This window comes from Apus apus, chromosome 8 (genome assembly GCF_020740795.1).
Source record: "Apus apus isolate bApuApu2 chromosome 8, bApuApu2.pri.cur, whole genome shotgun sequence".
NCBI classification, from domain to species: domain Eukaryota; kingdom Metazoa; phylum Chordata; class Aves; order Apodiformes; family Apodidae; genus Apus; species Apus apus.
In genome coordinates this window covers 20,274,715-20,288,937 of record NC_067289.1, presented here as the reverse complement: position 1 = coordinate 20,288,937, position 14,223 = coordinate 20,274,715, and the positions used below count along the sequence as shown (strand labels likewise).

Below are 14,223 nucleotides of genomic sequence, written 5' to 3'. Positions count from 1 at the left end.
TGCAAGCATAGGGAATACTCAGGCGTCTTGGTAATGCAATGGTATCCATAACTTTGGTAGTTCCTTGCTGTGTAGTCTCCCTAAAAATCAAAATCTGTGGTTTGGTGCATGCTGCCTGTACTAAGTATTTGTATCTTCCTGCATAATGTCTCTGAATGAGCTCTTTTTTTGTGTGCTTCTGTACTGAAAAAGTTAAAAGTATATTGGAGATCTATAGAAACTTGATATATGATGTCATATATTATTGAAATACTATATTTCTTAAACATAAAATAATACACATCTAATTAACATGGCAACAAACCCACACAATCCCAAAGACTGAGAGTTAAGATTTTGAATCAGTAGAACGATACTGTGGAGAACAGTACTAATGCTGTTTTCTGTCAGAGTTCAAAGTCAACCCAAAATCTCCCTGTAGTCAACCAGCTTGAAAGTTCTTTGCATTTCATTGAAGCATCTGTTGTAGTTTTGGCAGGGATGCAATCTCTATAATGTCAAGTGGAAACACTTTCACAAACCATGTACAGCATGAGTATATTGCAAGGTTTTACCAGAAACGTTTCTGCCAGCAGATATTACTGGCATAGCTGTTTCAGCAGAGTGCATTCACGTTCTTGTGGTGTTCCTCCCCACAACATGCCCTTTTTGATGCCAGATTGTTCTTGAAGAGGCTGTGTGACATTGTGGTTAGGCATCCCAGTGACCACTGTCAAGGCAGCTGTATATTTCCATTGATGGATCTTCCTTTTTCATTTAAAAATTTCGTCTGTGTAGAACTAGAAGATTTGGCAAAATTCATGAAGATTTCTGAGCAGCAGAGACAGAATATAGCTCCACTCAGAGTTACAGCATTCAAAGTGTTAAAGTGCTTGTGTGGCATATGCAGAACAAATTAGAAGTATTAGGAAAACAAAAGTCTGATGCACCTGAGTATATTGCATATCCAAGCCAAGCCCAGAAAACCCTTTATCTTTCAAAGCCCCAGGCAGATAAGTAATAAAATAAATTAGGTTGGAAAGGATCTTTAAGATCATCAAGTCCAACCATTAACCCAGCATTGCCAAGTCCACCACTAAACCATGTCTCCAAGCACCACATCTACACAGCATTTGAATACCTCCAGGGATGGTGACTCAACCACTTCCCTGGACAGCCTGTTCCAGTGCCTGACACCCCTTTTGAGAACGTGGACTGAGGGTAGGTGACTGAGTTAACGTAACAGAAGCACAGTTCTCAGTGTATGAAGTGAGAACCATGCTGGGGGACATAATTAATACCCATATCTGAGACAATCTGCTGTTCATACAGAGTTTTCAGATGTGGAGTTTACCTTGTTTTCAAGGCATCAGGTTTCTCTGCAGTGTTGTTTGAATGCTCTGTCGCATACAAAAGCACTTTTATGGGGGTTTTGCCTGAGAAATTGTGGAGTGACTTGGGGCATCTCTTAATTTTTTGTTTGTCCTCCCACAGCTGGCAGTAATTCATGGTGTCTCAGCAGGCCTCATCTGCCATCATTTGATGTATCAGCATAGGTGCAGCGTAATGTGCCAGTTGCCTTAAATGACTGGCTTTGCTTTGCCCTTCAGCCCCTCATATTCTGGTTCTGACCATCTCACTGGTATTTACGGCTTAATGGTGTTTGAGATGTGCAAAGTGGAACTTTGTGGTAACAGTCTGACTGAATTTGCACAGAAACAAGCTTGTCCAAATTCTTCTGCAAAGAAGCACTGGCATTTTGCACAGAAATGGTTTGATTTAGCACGTACTCTCTTAAACACACAACTGAGAGTTTTTGGTTTACCTTCTTCAGCTTTCTTGCGTGAGAGAACCAAGTAATCCAGTTCAAGCAGAGAGTAAATGCAAACCTGCTGAAAACTCCCTTCTGACGATGAGTATTTTATTCTGTAGCTATTGTCAGCAGCAATAACGAGCAAATCTGGAGGTATAAACTGGCACAGTAACTTGGAGGATGCTGTGTGAATTGTGGTGAACAGGGAACTAACAGTATTCAAAGAAAAAAAAAACCCTCTCTTTCTCAGCGTTAGGTGTGAAAAAGGTGACTTTGCTGTTAAAGACATAAGGTGTTCTCACAGACAGTCATACTGTGTTTGGCCAGACAGCATATTCTCTATCTGTTCTAGCCTAGTTAGGGTAGATATGCTTGGAATTTTTCAGTAGTTCTTTGCTCCTAAAAGCAAGTAGCCTCAAGGACTCCTGCAAGTTTAAGTTCAAGTTTATACTTGAACTCTGATGGATAAATACTAGGTAATAAAAATAAGCTGAAATTGCAGAACCTCTGGTAAAAATTTGGTGAACCAGCTGCACTGTCCAACTCAGCTTCACCAGGTTGAGCCACAAATGAAAAAACAACCCCATTCCGCTACCCCTTTAAGATTTTCCAAGACTTTCTTGCTAATAACACCTTCAAAATGGAAGAGGCATTACAGGACAGAGATAATTCCATTTCCTCCTGTGACATTTACTTGTGAAGCTGTGAACAGATGCAGAAACTTAGAATACTTAAGTTTTTGTTTTTGGCCTAGAGGACTTTGACAACCATGAAAATATAAAAATAACCAGGACATTGTGGCTGCAATAAGCAAGAGAAGCTGACTGAACAAGAAAGCATAGGTATCATTCGTAGCACGGTTTGTACGGAAACCATTCCCATGGATTGTCTGTACAGTCCTAACTGTTCAATTTTCTGACTGCCAGGAGAGAATTAATTCTATATCCCTTAAATACTTTTGATATTGCAGCAAGACTCTGTTTTTTAAATAAAGTTAGCATTGGCTTCTGTCAGAATGTTTCTTAACCAGATTGCTGTTTAGAACCACTCCGTGCCTAAATTCCTCTTTTAGACTGAAATTTTACTGTTTCTCTCAAGATTTGTCTGTAAACTGTCAGTGGAAAAGGAAAAAAGTCATTGTTATGATTTTCAAGCTGGAGTTGCCATTTAAGTGAAGTAAGCAAATATATGTCAACTACATCTGATCCAGTTAAACACAGGATAAACATACAAGTTCATGCATAATGTGTCTTTTAAAATCTTACGATAAACACCCAAGACTGGTGTTGTTTATACATATTATAGAAAACATTTTTAATGCCAAACTACAGCAATCTGACTAAGAAAAAGAAGATAAAGTAGGAACAAAAGGAAGCATTGTTTAATCCCCATTCTATATATGAGAAAATTAAATACCATGGGTCAAAAATGGTACTTAACTGAGCAACTACTTCAACTGCTCACCTGAATTCAGCGTTAACCTGCAGAATCTGATGGTTTGTGTCACAATGCAGACAGAGACTAGGGAATATTTCAAAGCTGAAACTAGATTTCTGAAGTTGGAATTTTGCATGTGTTTGGGATTTGCTGGAATTTCAACTACTGACTGTGACCAGCTGGGCAGTTTTCTACTATGTACTCAAGCCATGTGAGTAACTGTGTTAAGTGGGACTTAAACTGGCTCAGAAAGAAGTTGCATTGCCTATGGCAATGCCTTTACTTACAGTGCCTGCAGTTTGGTTATGTAGAGATTTGTAATCTGACCGAATCTCTGGCTGCTTTGCTGACAGATTCTGAGCAGAGATGTTCTTGACAGACATCTTCTTTTGTTCTGATGATTGATGCTCATGACTGTACAAAGAAGCTGCTGTGTATCTATTGCACAAGTCAAATGATTGTTTCCAGTTTGTCCAAGAGCAGCTTTGTACCGAGTGATAGGAAAATTCATTTTATGTCCATTCCTTTTATTTTTAAAACATGAGGTTTTTATGAGGATTAACAAAAATGGGGCATGTGCAAGCAGTTTTTAGGGAATGTCAACAGATATACTTGTATTCAACCACTGACATCCAACAGCTGAAAAAACAAATCAGAAGCTTACTACTCTAATAGGTAGGAATATGTCTGGGGTTATTTGAATTTTCTGAATTTGTCAGAGTATAAATGTATTATTCCATTCTTTAACATACCATAAGCATTTGTTATAGGTTAACAAATACTTTATCTGCCAAAGATTCAATCTTTTTTCTTGGCATACGTATACTGCCTTTGGCTGCTGTGCAAGGCAGATGTGTTTTTCTTTAAACAAGACACTAGCATTCTAGAGGAATAGTTCCTTTGGGTCCTCTAAAAGTATCTTGTCTGTAGTATTAGCTCACTGTTTCAGATTATTTCTGTCTTCAGATCTTTTGACAAAGATGTCAAACCAGACAATCCTTTCCCCAGTGTGTGCCTCTTAAAACACTGTTTCTACTAAAAATAATATTGTAATGACCTTCCTCTCCTCTCCTCTCCTCTCCTCTCCTCTCCTCTCCTCTCCTCTCCTCTCCTCTCCTCTCCTCTCCTCTCCTCTCCTCTCCTCTCCTCTCCTCTCCTCTCCTCTCCTCTCCTCTCCTCTCCTCTCCTCTCCTCTCCTCTCCTCTCCTCTCCTCTCCTCTCCTCTCCTCTCCTCTCCTCTCCTCTCCTCTCCTCTCCTCTCCTCTCCTCTCCTCTCCTCTCCTCTCCTCTCCTCTCCTCTCCTCTCCTCTCCTCTCCTCTCCTCTCCTCTCCTCTCCTCTCCTCTCCTCTCCTCTCCTCTCCTCTCCTCTCCTCTCCTCTCCTCTCCTCTCCTCTCCTCTCCTCTCCTCTCCTCTCCTCTCCTCTCCTCTCCTCTCCTCTCCTCTCCTCTCTCTTGTTTCCCTTCCCTTCTTCTTTTCTTTTCTTCTTCTTTCATTAAAATAATCCAGCATATGAGTGAACATGAGGTAGTCATTGGAACTTAAGTATCTCCTTAAGTGCTTTTTAAAAAGAGGTGGAAATAACTGCTTAAGAGCTATGAATTAACTAATCGGTTTTGCAAACAACTTGCAGAAATACCTGGGGAAATAGAGCTGCTAAGATGTATGTTGAGATATTAATTTTATTTTTTAGACCATACTTAAACTTCCTTTGGAGTACAGTTGTACAATGTATTATTGACACGTTTTGTCTTTTAAAAATTTTATTCCTTGCTGTAGCTACAAGCACATCAGAGCTTTACAGATGTTGAAGTTTCCTTTATGAGCTCAGTTCTGAATTCAGAACCAGATTTTCAAGATTTTTTTTTCCGCTAAGGAATTTTAAAATGTCAGATTTTTCCAGGAGGCTTAGCCCAGTTCACAGTGTTCTAAATCTAATAGTGACTCAGAATTTTTTCAGACAATTGTTGACTGAAGATCCTGTCTCAGAAACAGTGGGGATAGTAAACTTTTTCTTCTTACTTCAGTATGTGCAATGCAAGATACTGTCTTGGAATATCAGAGTTTGGTTTTATGATCTGTTTGGCACCTATTAAAAGAGAAGGGTTCTGCTATGCCCTGATTATGAGCAGGGAATACTGTTTGTTTCCCTGTTTCACCTTGGTGAGCCTGAAAACCACATCTTAGTTCAGTTGTGTAATGAAAGCAGTTAATTCTCTGCCCCAGAAAGTAGGTGATAACCACATGGAAAGCGTTTAGTCTAAGCATGTAGCTTAGGAAAGCAAACCCCACCTTCTCAGGTGCATTCTTCCTATTCACTGTTTAATGTCTGAATAGGGCTTTCTGCCTCCCAGAGTCACATGGTAGGTAAGTGCTCCCACTCAGCAAGAAGGGGCAGAGGCAAATGAACTTGAGCTTCTACTGGTCAGTTTTGCCTTCAGGGCCTTCAAGTTCAGGTATGATCCTTCCCATTTCTGTTTTGAGTCCAACAGAATAGATTCAAGCCCATGTATATGATGTATGTGAGATTTAGTCACCCTGTGCCAACCAAAAAATAGCCACTGATATTACAAATTATTAGGTTTTTCCCCTCTTTTTTTACATAAAAATAAATATACATAAAAATATAATTGCTGGCTTTGTTTTTCTTAACGAGTTTTCAAGTGTGAGCTTTTTAATTAAAGGACTTAGTTGACAAAATCATGCTTTACTGCCTTAACTGAGCGATGTATACACATACACTCTCTTCACAAAATCCGAATACTTTGACAGAAAAAAAGAGATCTTACTAGAGATTGTGATATTCTCTGTACTTTTATTAGATACTTTAAATGTAACACCTTCTTTTCCCTTTTTTATTTTAATAGTATTCACAAAAGCTCAGCTTCCTAGCCCAGCATCCATACAGTCACACAGTATACAAACTGGCAGACTTTGTATCACAACTTTTAAAAATGTCCAAGGAACAAAAGAAAATTAAGAAAAAAAAAACAAACACCAGCTTCTGCTCAAATTTACTTATAGTTGCACTGCTTAATGATTCAAAGGGGTTTATTGTGGGGAAGACTGAGTCATTTTTAATTGTTGGGGTTTTTTTCTACGAGTTTTTTTCCTTAATATATCATTTTGAGGAATCTAATTTTTATTAAGATTGTTGCATCTGTCAAGGCGCCAGCCTGTGATATTAATTCAGATTTTGATTTTTAGAACTCAGGATTAATACTTTCCATCTGATGAAGTAATATGATGTAAACAGATGAGTCCAGACCTAATTTCCATTCTAGAACTAGTTCAGTGTACTTCAGTGCAGTTCATGCTGGCTTCAACCAGTCCAGGATCCATGGTTTCCATGAAGTGCACATGCAAAGAAAATATTAGTCATATTTTACACAGCTTACAAAGTGTGCTCACAAGTGCAGATACACTCTCAGATTTTCAGGTGCAAAATGAGAGAGAGGAGCTGCAAATGTGATTAATTATTTTTCACAATCAAATGTGTAGTCATCTAGTACTGTGCTGTGTTGTTGCACTTGAGAGGGGAATTCAGCCCCAAATCATAAAAGGAAGGAGGGGAGCACTCTGAAGACAAAGGACTAAGGACATATTTATACAACTGAAAAACCTGATTGAGCTTAGTGGAATAAATACCCTGCTACGGAAGTTTTAGGTATCATAAAAAAGCAAAATTAATCAAATCAAGACTAAAAGGTATAGAGTTCCTTTTCCTCTTAGTTATTTACATTTGAAATATGGAAAACATTACCTTGTGTGAGTAAAGCTTGTGGCTCAGCAGACTGTGACCTTTGATTTTGGGATTTTGCTCTATGAAAAGAGGATTTGACAAAGGAGTTATTTAATAGAAAGTCTGTATGTAATATAAGAAAGTATATAAAGGTAATTAAAGTAAACATTAATTTATATAAGTAATTAAAGAAAGATATAGTAACCTTAAAAGTTTTACTGTTACGCGTCATGGTTTTAATATAGCTTATTTACCTTAGTATGGATGAACACTACAGGAATTGTAAGTTTCCAGTTCAACTTTTAGCCTATTTTTAGTAATATCTCAGGAAAAGTAAAAAAAATCTTAAAATAACAAGAAAAGGTGGCTTCCCCCGTCTTTGATTCATTGCTTCTGGTTTACTACTTGTTCCTTTCCTGTCACCTCTGTTCCATCACATTCTGAGCTGAGTGTCAAGTTCTTAACACCTGCTGTTGGAATTGGAATTTCAAAAGACTTTGAAAGTAATGTAATAATTAAGATAGTCAGAAATGTCAGTTAGTTGGATGTTACTGAGTTGACAGTTTCACAGTTCCCCATAGCCAATCCAAATGCTACCACAGAATGAGCAGGATTACATTCAGTCTTACTGAAAAGTGAGCATTTGGGTTTGTTGTGGGTTTGCCGTAGGGGTTTGGGGTTTTAAGCTCTCAGATCCAATTTGCAGCACTAGCTTTGGTACGTGTGTAAGGATGATGGTGAGAAGAGCATGCAAAGAGTAGCACAGAAGCAGTTATTTCAGCAACAGCATCATTTTTGAGAGGCTTTGAAATGTGAACTGAAAGAGTGTTGAAACTGGCCTGAGGAAGATTAGTTCTTTGTGAAAACTATGGTGAGTTGGTTCTTAGATCTGCTTAAAATAGATGCCTTAAATTTAAAAAAGTAATGTCCATGTTTGTTGTTATTTCAGTAGAACTGTAGAAGCATCATGACTAAACTTGTCAACTACTAACAAATTACCACTTCTCAAAAAATCTAGGGTGCTTTGTGGCTGGAGTGTGGTTTATTCTGAACTTTGAAGGAAGGCACGAGAAACAGATTTCAAAGCCCTTTATTACATGTGGATTCAAGGAACTCACTGGGGAAGCTATGATTGAAATTTATAAAAGCTAATTAAGAGTTAATGTGTGAGGGCTGTATTTGTAATTTTTATGCTAACAGCTGAGACCCAACACTGTGATTTAGAATTAAATGTATTGCTTGTACCTGTAGAGTGCACAGGGAAAACGTCTAAAACAAACATGTATTTAGGAATTACTGGTAAGATTTGCATATCTGCTACAGTATTCTTAAATCTTTTGCAGGGTTGCTAGATAATTTTTAGGATTTATAAATCCATTTGGACACTATATCCATTACTTAATTCTTAAGGAAGTATATGGGGAGGGACTTGTTACAAGGGTTTGTAGTGAGAGGGGGGGTAATGGATTAAAACCGGGGGAAAGGAGATTTAGGTTAGACATTACATATTAAATAAAATCTTTTGTGGAACTGTGATTTGTGTTAAGAAAATGGCACAAATAGAGAAATACATTTTGGAATCATCGACTGAATACCTTTATATAGCTCAGTCTGATTTTTGGGGCAATAGCAGTGTGAGCCTTTACATAAATATCATCTTGTCTAAAAGTGATGAAGAAAATGGGGCCACAGAAAGATTCTGTCTTAAATGACATGAATGATATTCTTCTGAACTTGATGTTCCTGCCAGTGCAATTTTGATTGACATATCTAAGGAAAATTTTAAGCTTTTTTCCTCCTATTTTCTTGAGATAAACTGAACAAACTTGCAGCTGACAGGAGCCTCACAGGGGATTGTAAGGAGGCAGAGAGAAGAGAATGAAACATTTATTTTTATTCTGAAATACCAAAACAGTAATGACATTGTATCACAGTTTTAAAACAAACAGACAAAAAAACACACCACACACACACACACAAAAAACCCAAAACCCACAACAGAAAAGTTTGCTAGTAACTCAATAGGTATTTTGCATGATGTGGAAGACTGAATGCTACATGTTGAGGATATCAGTTAATCAAAACTTTTCTGTCACTTTCTTTTTCCTTTTTCCACACCAAGTTGGGAATCATTAACTCGCATTCCCTTTCTCTTGCAGGAAAAAAAAAAACAAAAACAAAAACCAAAAACACTGTCCATAAGTAAAATCTCACAGGACAAGTACTTCTGATAAGGAAGTTTTTCTAAATCTTTTCTAAGTAACAATTTTTTTTTCAGATAAAGTGTATTAGAGATATTAATTTAAGTCTTTGTCTATACCAGCTTATCTTGGAAACTCTGTGTTCTAAATGCTTCATTCACATGACTTTATTTGTAATAAAGCATTATCCTAATTTAGTAAGTTGCTTGCTCTTCCAAATAGCACTACTCTATCAGTCAAACCCACATAATGTGAAAAAGTTAAGTAAACCAAACACTAAATAGATTTTGTTAAACTAAGAAATTAAAAAGAAACCAAAATTAAGAATCTGAATTACTTCAAAATGACAAAACATCCTTCACTGGAAGGTTTTTGATATTTTAATGTTTTCTTCTTTTGAAACAAAAGACCAAAACGAGAAATTATAGATAATGCCTTTTCAGAATTTCCCATTATGCCTTATTATATTTGGCTGGCAGTGCAATGTTGATATGTTTGGTAGTTACTCCATTAAGAATATTACTATGTTTGTTTGAAAGGTTTTTGTTCCACTGATTTTCTGTTGAAAATCGGATCCCTTCTGCTTATGTCTAGAGATTTGAAGGGGTATAGCTACATACAGAAATATTACTGCATCCCTCTCTACTGTGTTAGAAGTAAACTCGCAAAACAGTTATGGCAGAAAAAAAGAGAACAAGAGTATGATAGGATTTATGCCTTAATTATGAACTTTCCATTTGCTTCTAAACATCAATACCAAGCCTCAGAACACTGCGTACATCTTGGCAGAGTGTATCCAAAACCCGATCGTTTGTAACCTGCTCTATACAAACTACCTGTTAGAGAACCTTCTCATCACAGAATGGGAAACAATGTGGTAATTTAATAACATCCTTTTTTGTAGTGGAGACCATGTTTTTGTGGGTGCTGGCACACCAAATAAGACAGAATCATTCTATAAGATATTTTATTACAGTTTGCCTCAGAGAACTTAGATTTTTCCAAAGTACAAGTTGTATTTAACAGATAGATGAATTTTTTATTTAAAAAGTCATTTAAAAATCTTTCTTTGCTCTTTGTCTGGCACATTTTTTTTTAATTTGTCTGTATTTGCTGGGGAAGGACAAAGATACTCAAGAGCCATTTGTTTTTCTTAGTGAAACAAAAGTAAACAGAAGCAAATCTGAAGATACTTGGGTACAGTCGACGTCTCAATCTTCAGCAAGTGCTTTTATCTCATATTGTTGGATTTATTGTATCCTCAGTCTTCATTGACTGGCTGTCAAAGAAAAGATTCAGCAACTTTCTTTTAATAGCAAAACTCTACCCATACCTGGGACATGTGATTTTTCTCCTCCTGCTGCTGGGCTGTATTGTCACTGGTCTTCCAGACCATATTGCAAGAGAGTGAAGGACTTTTTTAAAGGTACTTGGCTGGTGCCCTGCAGCATGTATAAGTGTATCTCTGAGTGAGACCTGCCATGGGAGTTGGAAGGCCCTGATTTTTTGCTTAGCAGGGATGAACTGGTAAGAGAAATTATTTTCTTGCTTGCTGGAGAAAAAGGGTTCTAATATTGGTAGAATCACCCAAATTCTGACAGGTTTTGGACAGTTGTATTGCAATTATATCACAGCAGACAGTAGCTGCACAGGCACATTTTTAAGAACTGAAGTCAAGATACAAAGTAAAGAGCTATAAATCTGTGTCCAACAGGCACCAGATGGAACGTAGGAAGTTCCATTTAAATATGAGGAAAAACTTCTTTACTCTGAGGGTGATGCAGCACTGGAACAGGCTGCCCAGGGAGGTTGTGGAGTCCCCTTCTCTGGAGATATTCAAGACCCACCTGGATGCAGTCCTGAGTAATGTGCTCTGGGTGATGCTGCTTTAGCAGGGGAGCTGGGCTAGATGATCTCTAGAGGTCCCTTCCAACTCTGGCAATTCCTTGATCCTGTGATTCTGTGATTCCATGTTTCAGCCTGTCCAGAAACAGAGGATGAGTTAATGTTAACAATCTACTTTTCATCTTCCATTTATAAGCACAATAAATTGCTGGTAAGCTTGTCTGGTGGACTTTAAAAGCAGAAGAGATCAATACTTACATACAAAGTTGGTAAAATAGCATGTCCTTTGAAAATATTAGGGTGCATAAATTGTTTCTCAGTATATTAGCTAGTAGTGAAGTGATGCTATTTTTAGATTTACACAAAAAACTTTTGAAAACCCTTATTATTTGCAGTAACAGCAAATCTGGAGGCTTTGATTATTTTTGCTCATAATTGCATTTTTATGAAGATTATTTTATATTTTGTATATATTTTTCTTAATATATATATTTCTTAATATTTCTAGCGGACCTAGAAATCTTACTTTTTAGTCAGGTTTCAGCCACACTCTTTAATCAGTAAGCCACAAGACTATTGTAAGAGTTCTGCTGTCCTTGAATGTTTAAGGTAATGCTTGAACATAGTGTACAATACACACAGTTCTTTTTATTTGCATTAATTTAGACATACTTTGTGATGTAACATGCTGTTTGGCTGTCTTTTCCTGAATGGAATTAAAAATATCATGGATAAGCTACTATGAATCATTTTGATAACGTGTGCTAGTTGAAGGTAAATTTCAAGATATATGAACTACCTCTACTCATTAGCTGAAGGTAAAGAACTTTGAGGTCATTTAGTCTGTTTCTGCCAGTATAGTACACTTCCTTTCTTCCTAGATTGTATTTAACTGTTGAAGAGAGAGGTCTTTTGCCACTTGATAAACTGTTCCACAATCCAGAATGACAACTCACAAAGTTTTTTCCTTCTCTTATTCAAAAAAATAGCTTTTCCTTAATTACATTACTTTACTTTTGGTTGTTTCTTCTAATTGTCTACATGGAAACTTGAATTTCCTGTGAACTACTGTGTTCTTAATTTCTTTGGTAAAAGAACCCTTTATTTTGAGATCAAAGAATTCTGATTTACATTAGCACTGTTATTATAAACTGCAGAATAACTGAATGAACAGGGTGAAAGTTTTTATAGACTAGCAGGGCTGACAATTAAAAAGCTTTTTTCATGGTTTGAAGCATAACCTATTTATTTTTTTCTTGTTAAATATGGCTATTATTGTAATTAAAGATTAACAATTGCTGATAGCTACTGGGCTCTTTTAATGTAATATTCTGCACAAATAAACCCCTCTGTTTCAATGGTGCTAGTCTCCCCCTCCATCCCCTCTTTTGCAGATCTACCTTGTTACTTGAGCAGAAAAAGCAATAAACTCAACTGAAGGCATATGGTGAAACCAGTGTCTCAGGGACACGTGGTTATTGTGCAGGGGGATGCTGGAGGACTGGGGGTAAGAGAAATATTACCAAAATCGGCCTAATATTTTGGTCTGATCTAATACTGTGGCCAGTGTCTGTTCAGAAGACTTTTGAAATGAGTTTTTTCTCTTTGATCTCTCTACACTTATGTGTATGCATGTATCAGTTGAGATACTCTTTGCACTCATACTTATTTGTTCTGAATGCATCAATGCCATATTCTGCAGTACATTTTCAGTGTAGAGGACAATTTATTTGGAATTTTATGTAGTATGGGAAAATTATGCAGAATACACACTGATCACAGTATGTTGAAGGATGTATTTTTAAGGATTTTTGTCTGAAGCATTTTTGTTCCATAGTATTTCTAAACATCCATCCTTTTCTCCCTGGCCTCATAATCAAATCATTTGACTGCATTGTAAACTTCTCTTGTCTTGACACATTTGCCTTGCAGGTCTTTTTTTCTCCCTGCAGTCCATCTATAGTATTGTTGCCAAAATGATCTTCCTAAGCTGTCCTTTTAATCTTGTCGTCATCTGTTTCAGAAATTCCCCAGGCTCCTGTTTATGTTGTGCAGCAAATTCCAACTTGTTTTTTCTTTTTAAATGGTTTCCTTTTTCAAACCCCATCTCTTCCACTCTACAGTCTCTTCAACAATGTCCCTTTCGTCCTCATCTTTCACTACAGTCATCAGATCTCCATGCTTATCTTTATATTTGGAATACTCAGGCAAAACTTGTCTCCTTGTCTGTTTGTCCATATTGAGATGTTTTGCAACGTATTTAAAACAGGTAGTACCTGGGGCACCTGATTGCTTCTTATTCCATATATCTGGCACTGTATATGCTGAAAACTGAATATTCTGACTTGAAAAGTGTGTGAAAAATTAGCAGAAATTGAATCTTTGTATTATGATACCAGTAAGAAGCTTAAATATCTTTCTGGCTTAGTAACTACTATGCAATTATATCCAAGAGCAGAATCTAACCCAAATGAAGTAATTGCCTAACAAGGAGATTGAGTTTATTTGTAGATATTGCAGCATATCTTGATGTCTGGGGATTTTCTCAGTATAGTATCCATCCAGTTCTCCCCTGAGGTGGAACATGTCTGTCAATGTTTTTGGGTTTTTTCTATGAACTATATGCTGCAAACTCTGTATTTTCAGCTTCCCGTGGATCCTCAGCACTGATTCACTAATGTCTCTCCCTCAGGGCTAGTCTGTCATGTTTAATGAACTGTCGGTGCTCCAGTCCTCACTGATTAGGTTGACCTAGGTGGAAAAATTAGAACTTCCTTTGCATCAAGAGGTGACAAGAAAGAAAATATTTTTTTTCCTCTATGTAACTATTAGACAGCTTTCCTGAGTTTGAAAGGATAGGGAGACTTTAATATGTAATGTTCACATGAATCTTTTCGTAATGCTTGTTCTGTTGGGTCTGTACTGAATTGACTGCCCAAGTTTTCCAAGTTCCTCAAGAAAGCATTGCCTGAACTCCTCATTGATGCTTTTCTTCGGGTTCTTTAACTCCTAGATTTATTTTCTTCCATCAGTTGTCCCTGGTTGTTCTCACCAAATCCTTTCTGTCTTCCTATAAGAGCTGACTTCGGCCTAGTAGTCTTTCAGTATGGCCACTAAGCAGACATCATAACTGCAAACAAAATTCAGGCAAAACAGAGTGTAATGTAAAGCATTTCTTCATCCTCTTCTCACAAATCTCCATAGTCA

General features: G+C 37.1%; 1 protein-coding gene and 1 long non-coding RNA gene across 6 annotated transcripts in view; one reads left to right on the top strand and one right to left on the bottom strand.

Annotated features, from left to right (window-relative positions):
* NAALADL2 (N-acetylated alpha-linked acidic dipeptidase like 2) overlaps nucleotides 1–14,223 on the top strand; it is a 384,820-nt gene that overhangs the window by 337,227 nt on the left and 33,370 nt on the right. The gene's annotated exons all lie outside the window — the stretch shown is intronic.
* Nucleotides 9,399–14,223, bottom strand: part of LOC127387726 (uncharacterized) — an 87,406-nt gene continuing 82,581 nt past the window's right edge. For both annotated transcript variants that reach the window (XR_007890193.1, XR_007890194.1), the window contains exon 3: nucleotides 9,399–11,151. This is a non-coding gene — a long non-coding RNA (uncharacterized LOC127387726). The remainder of the gene's footprint in view (nucleotides 11,152–14,223) is intronic.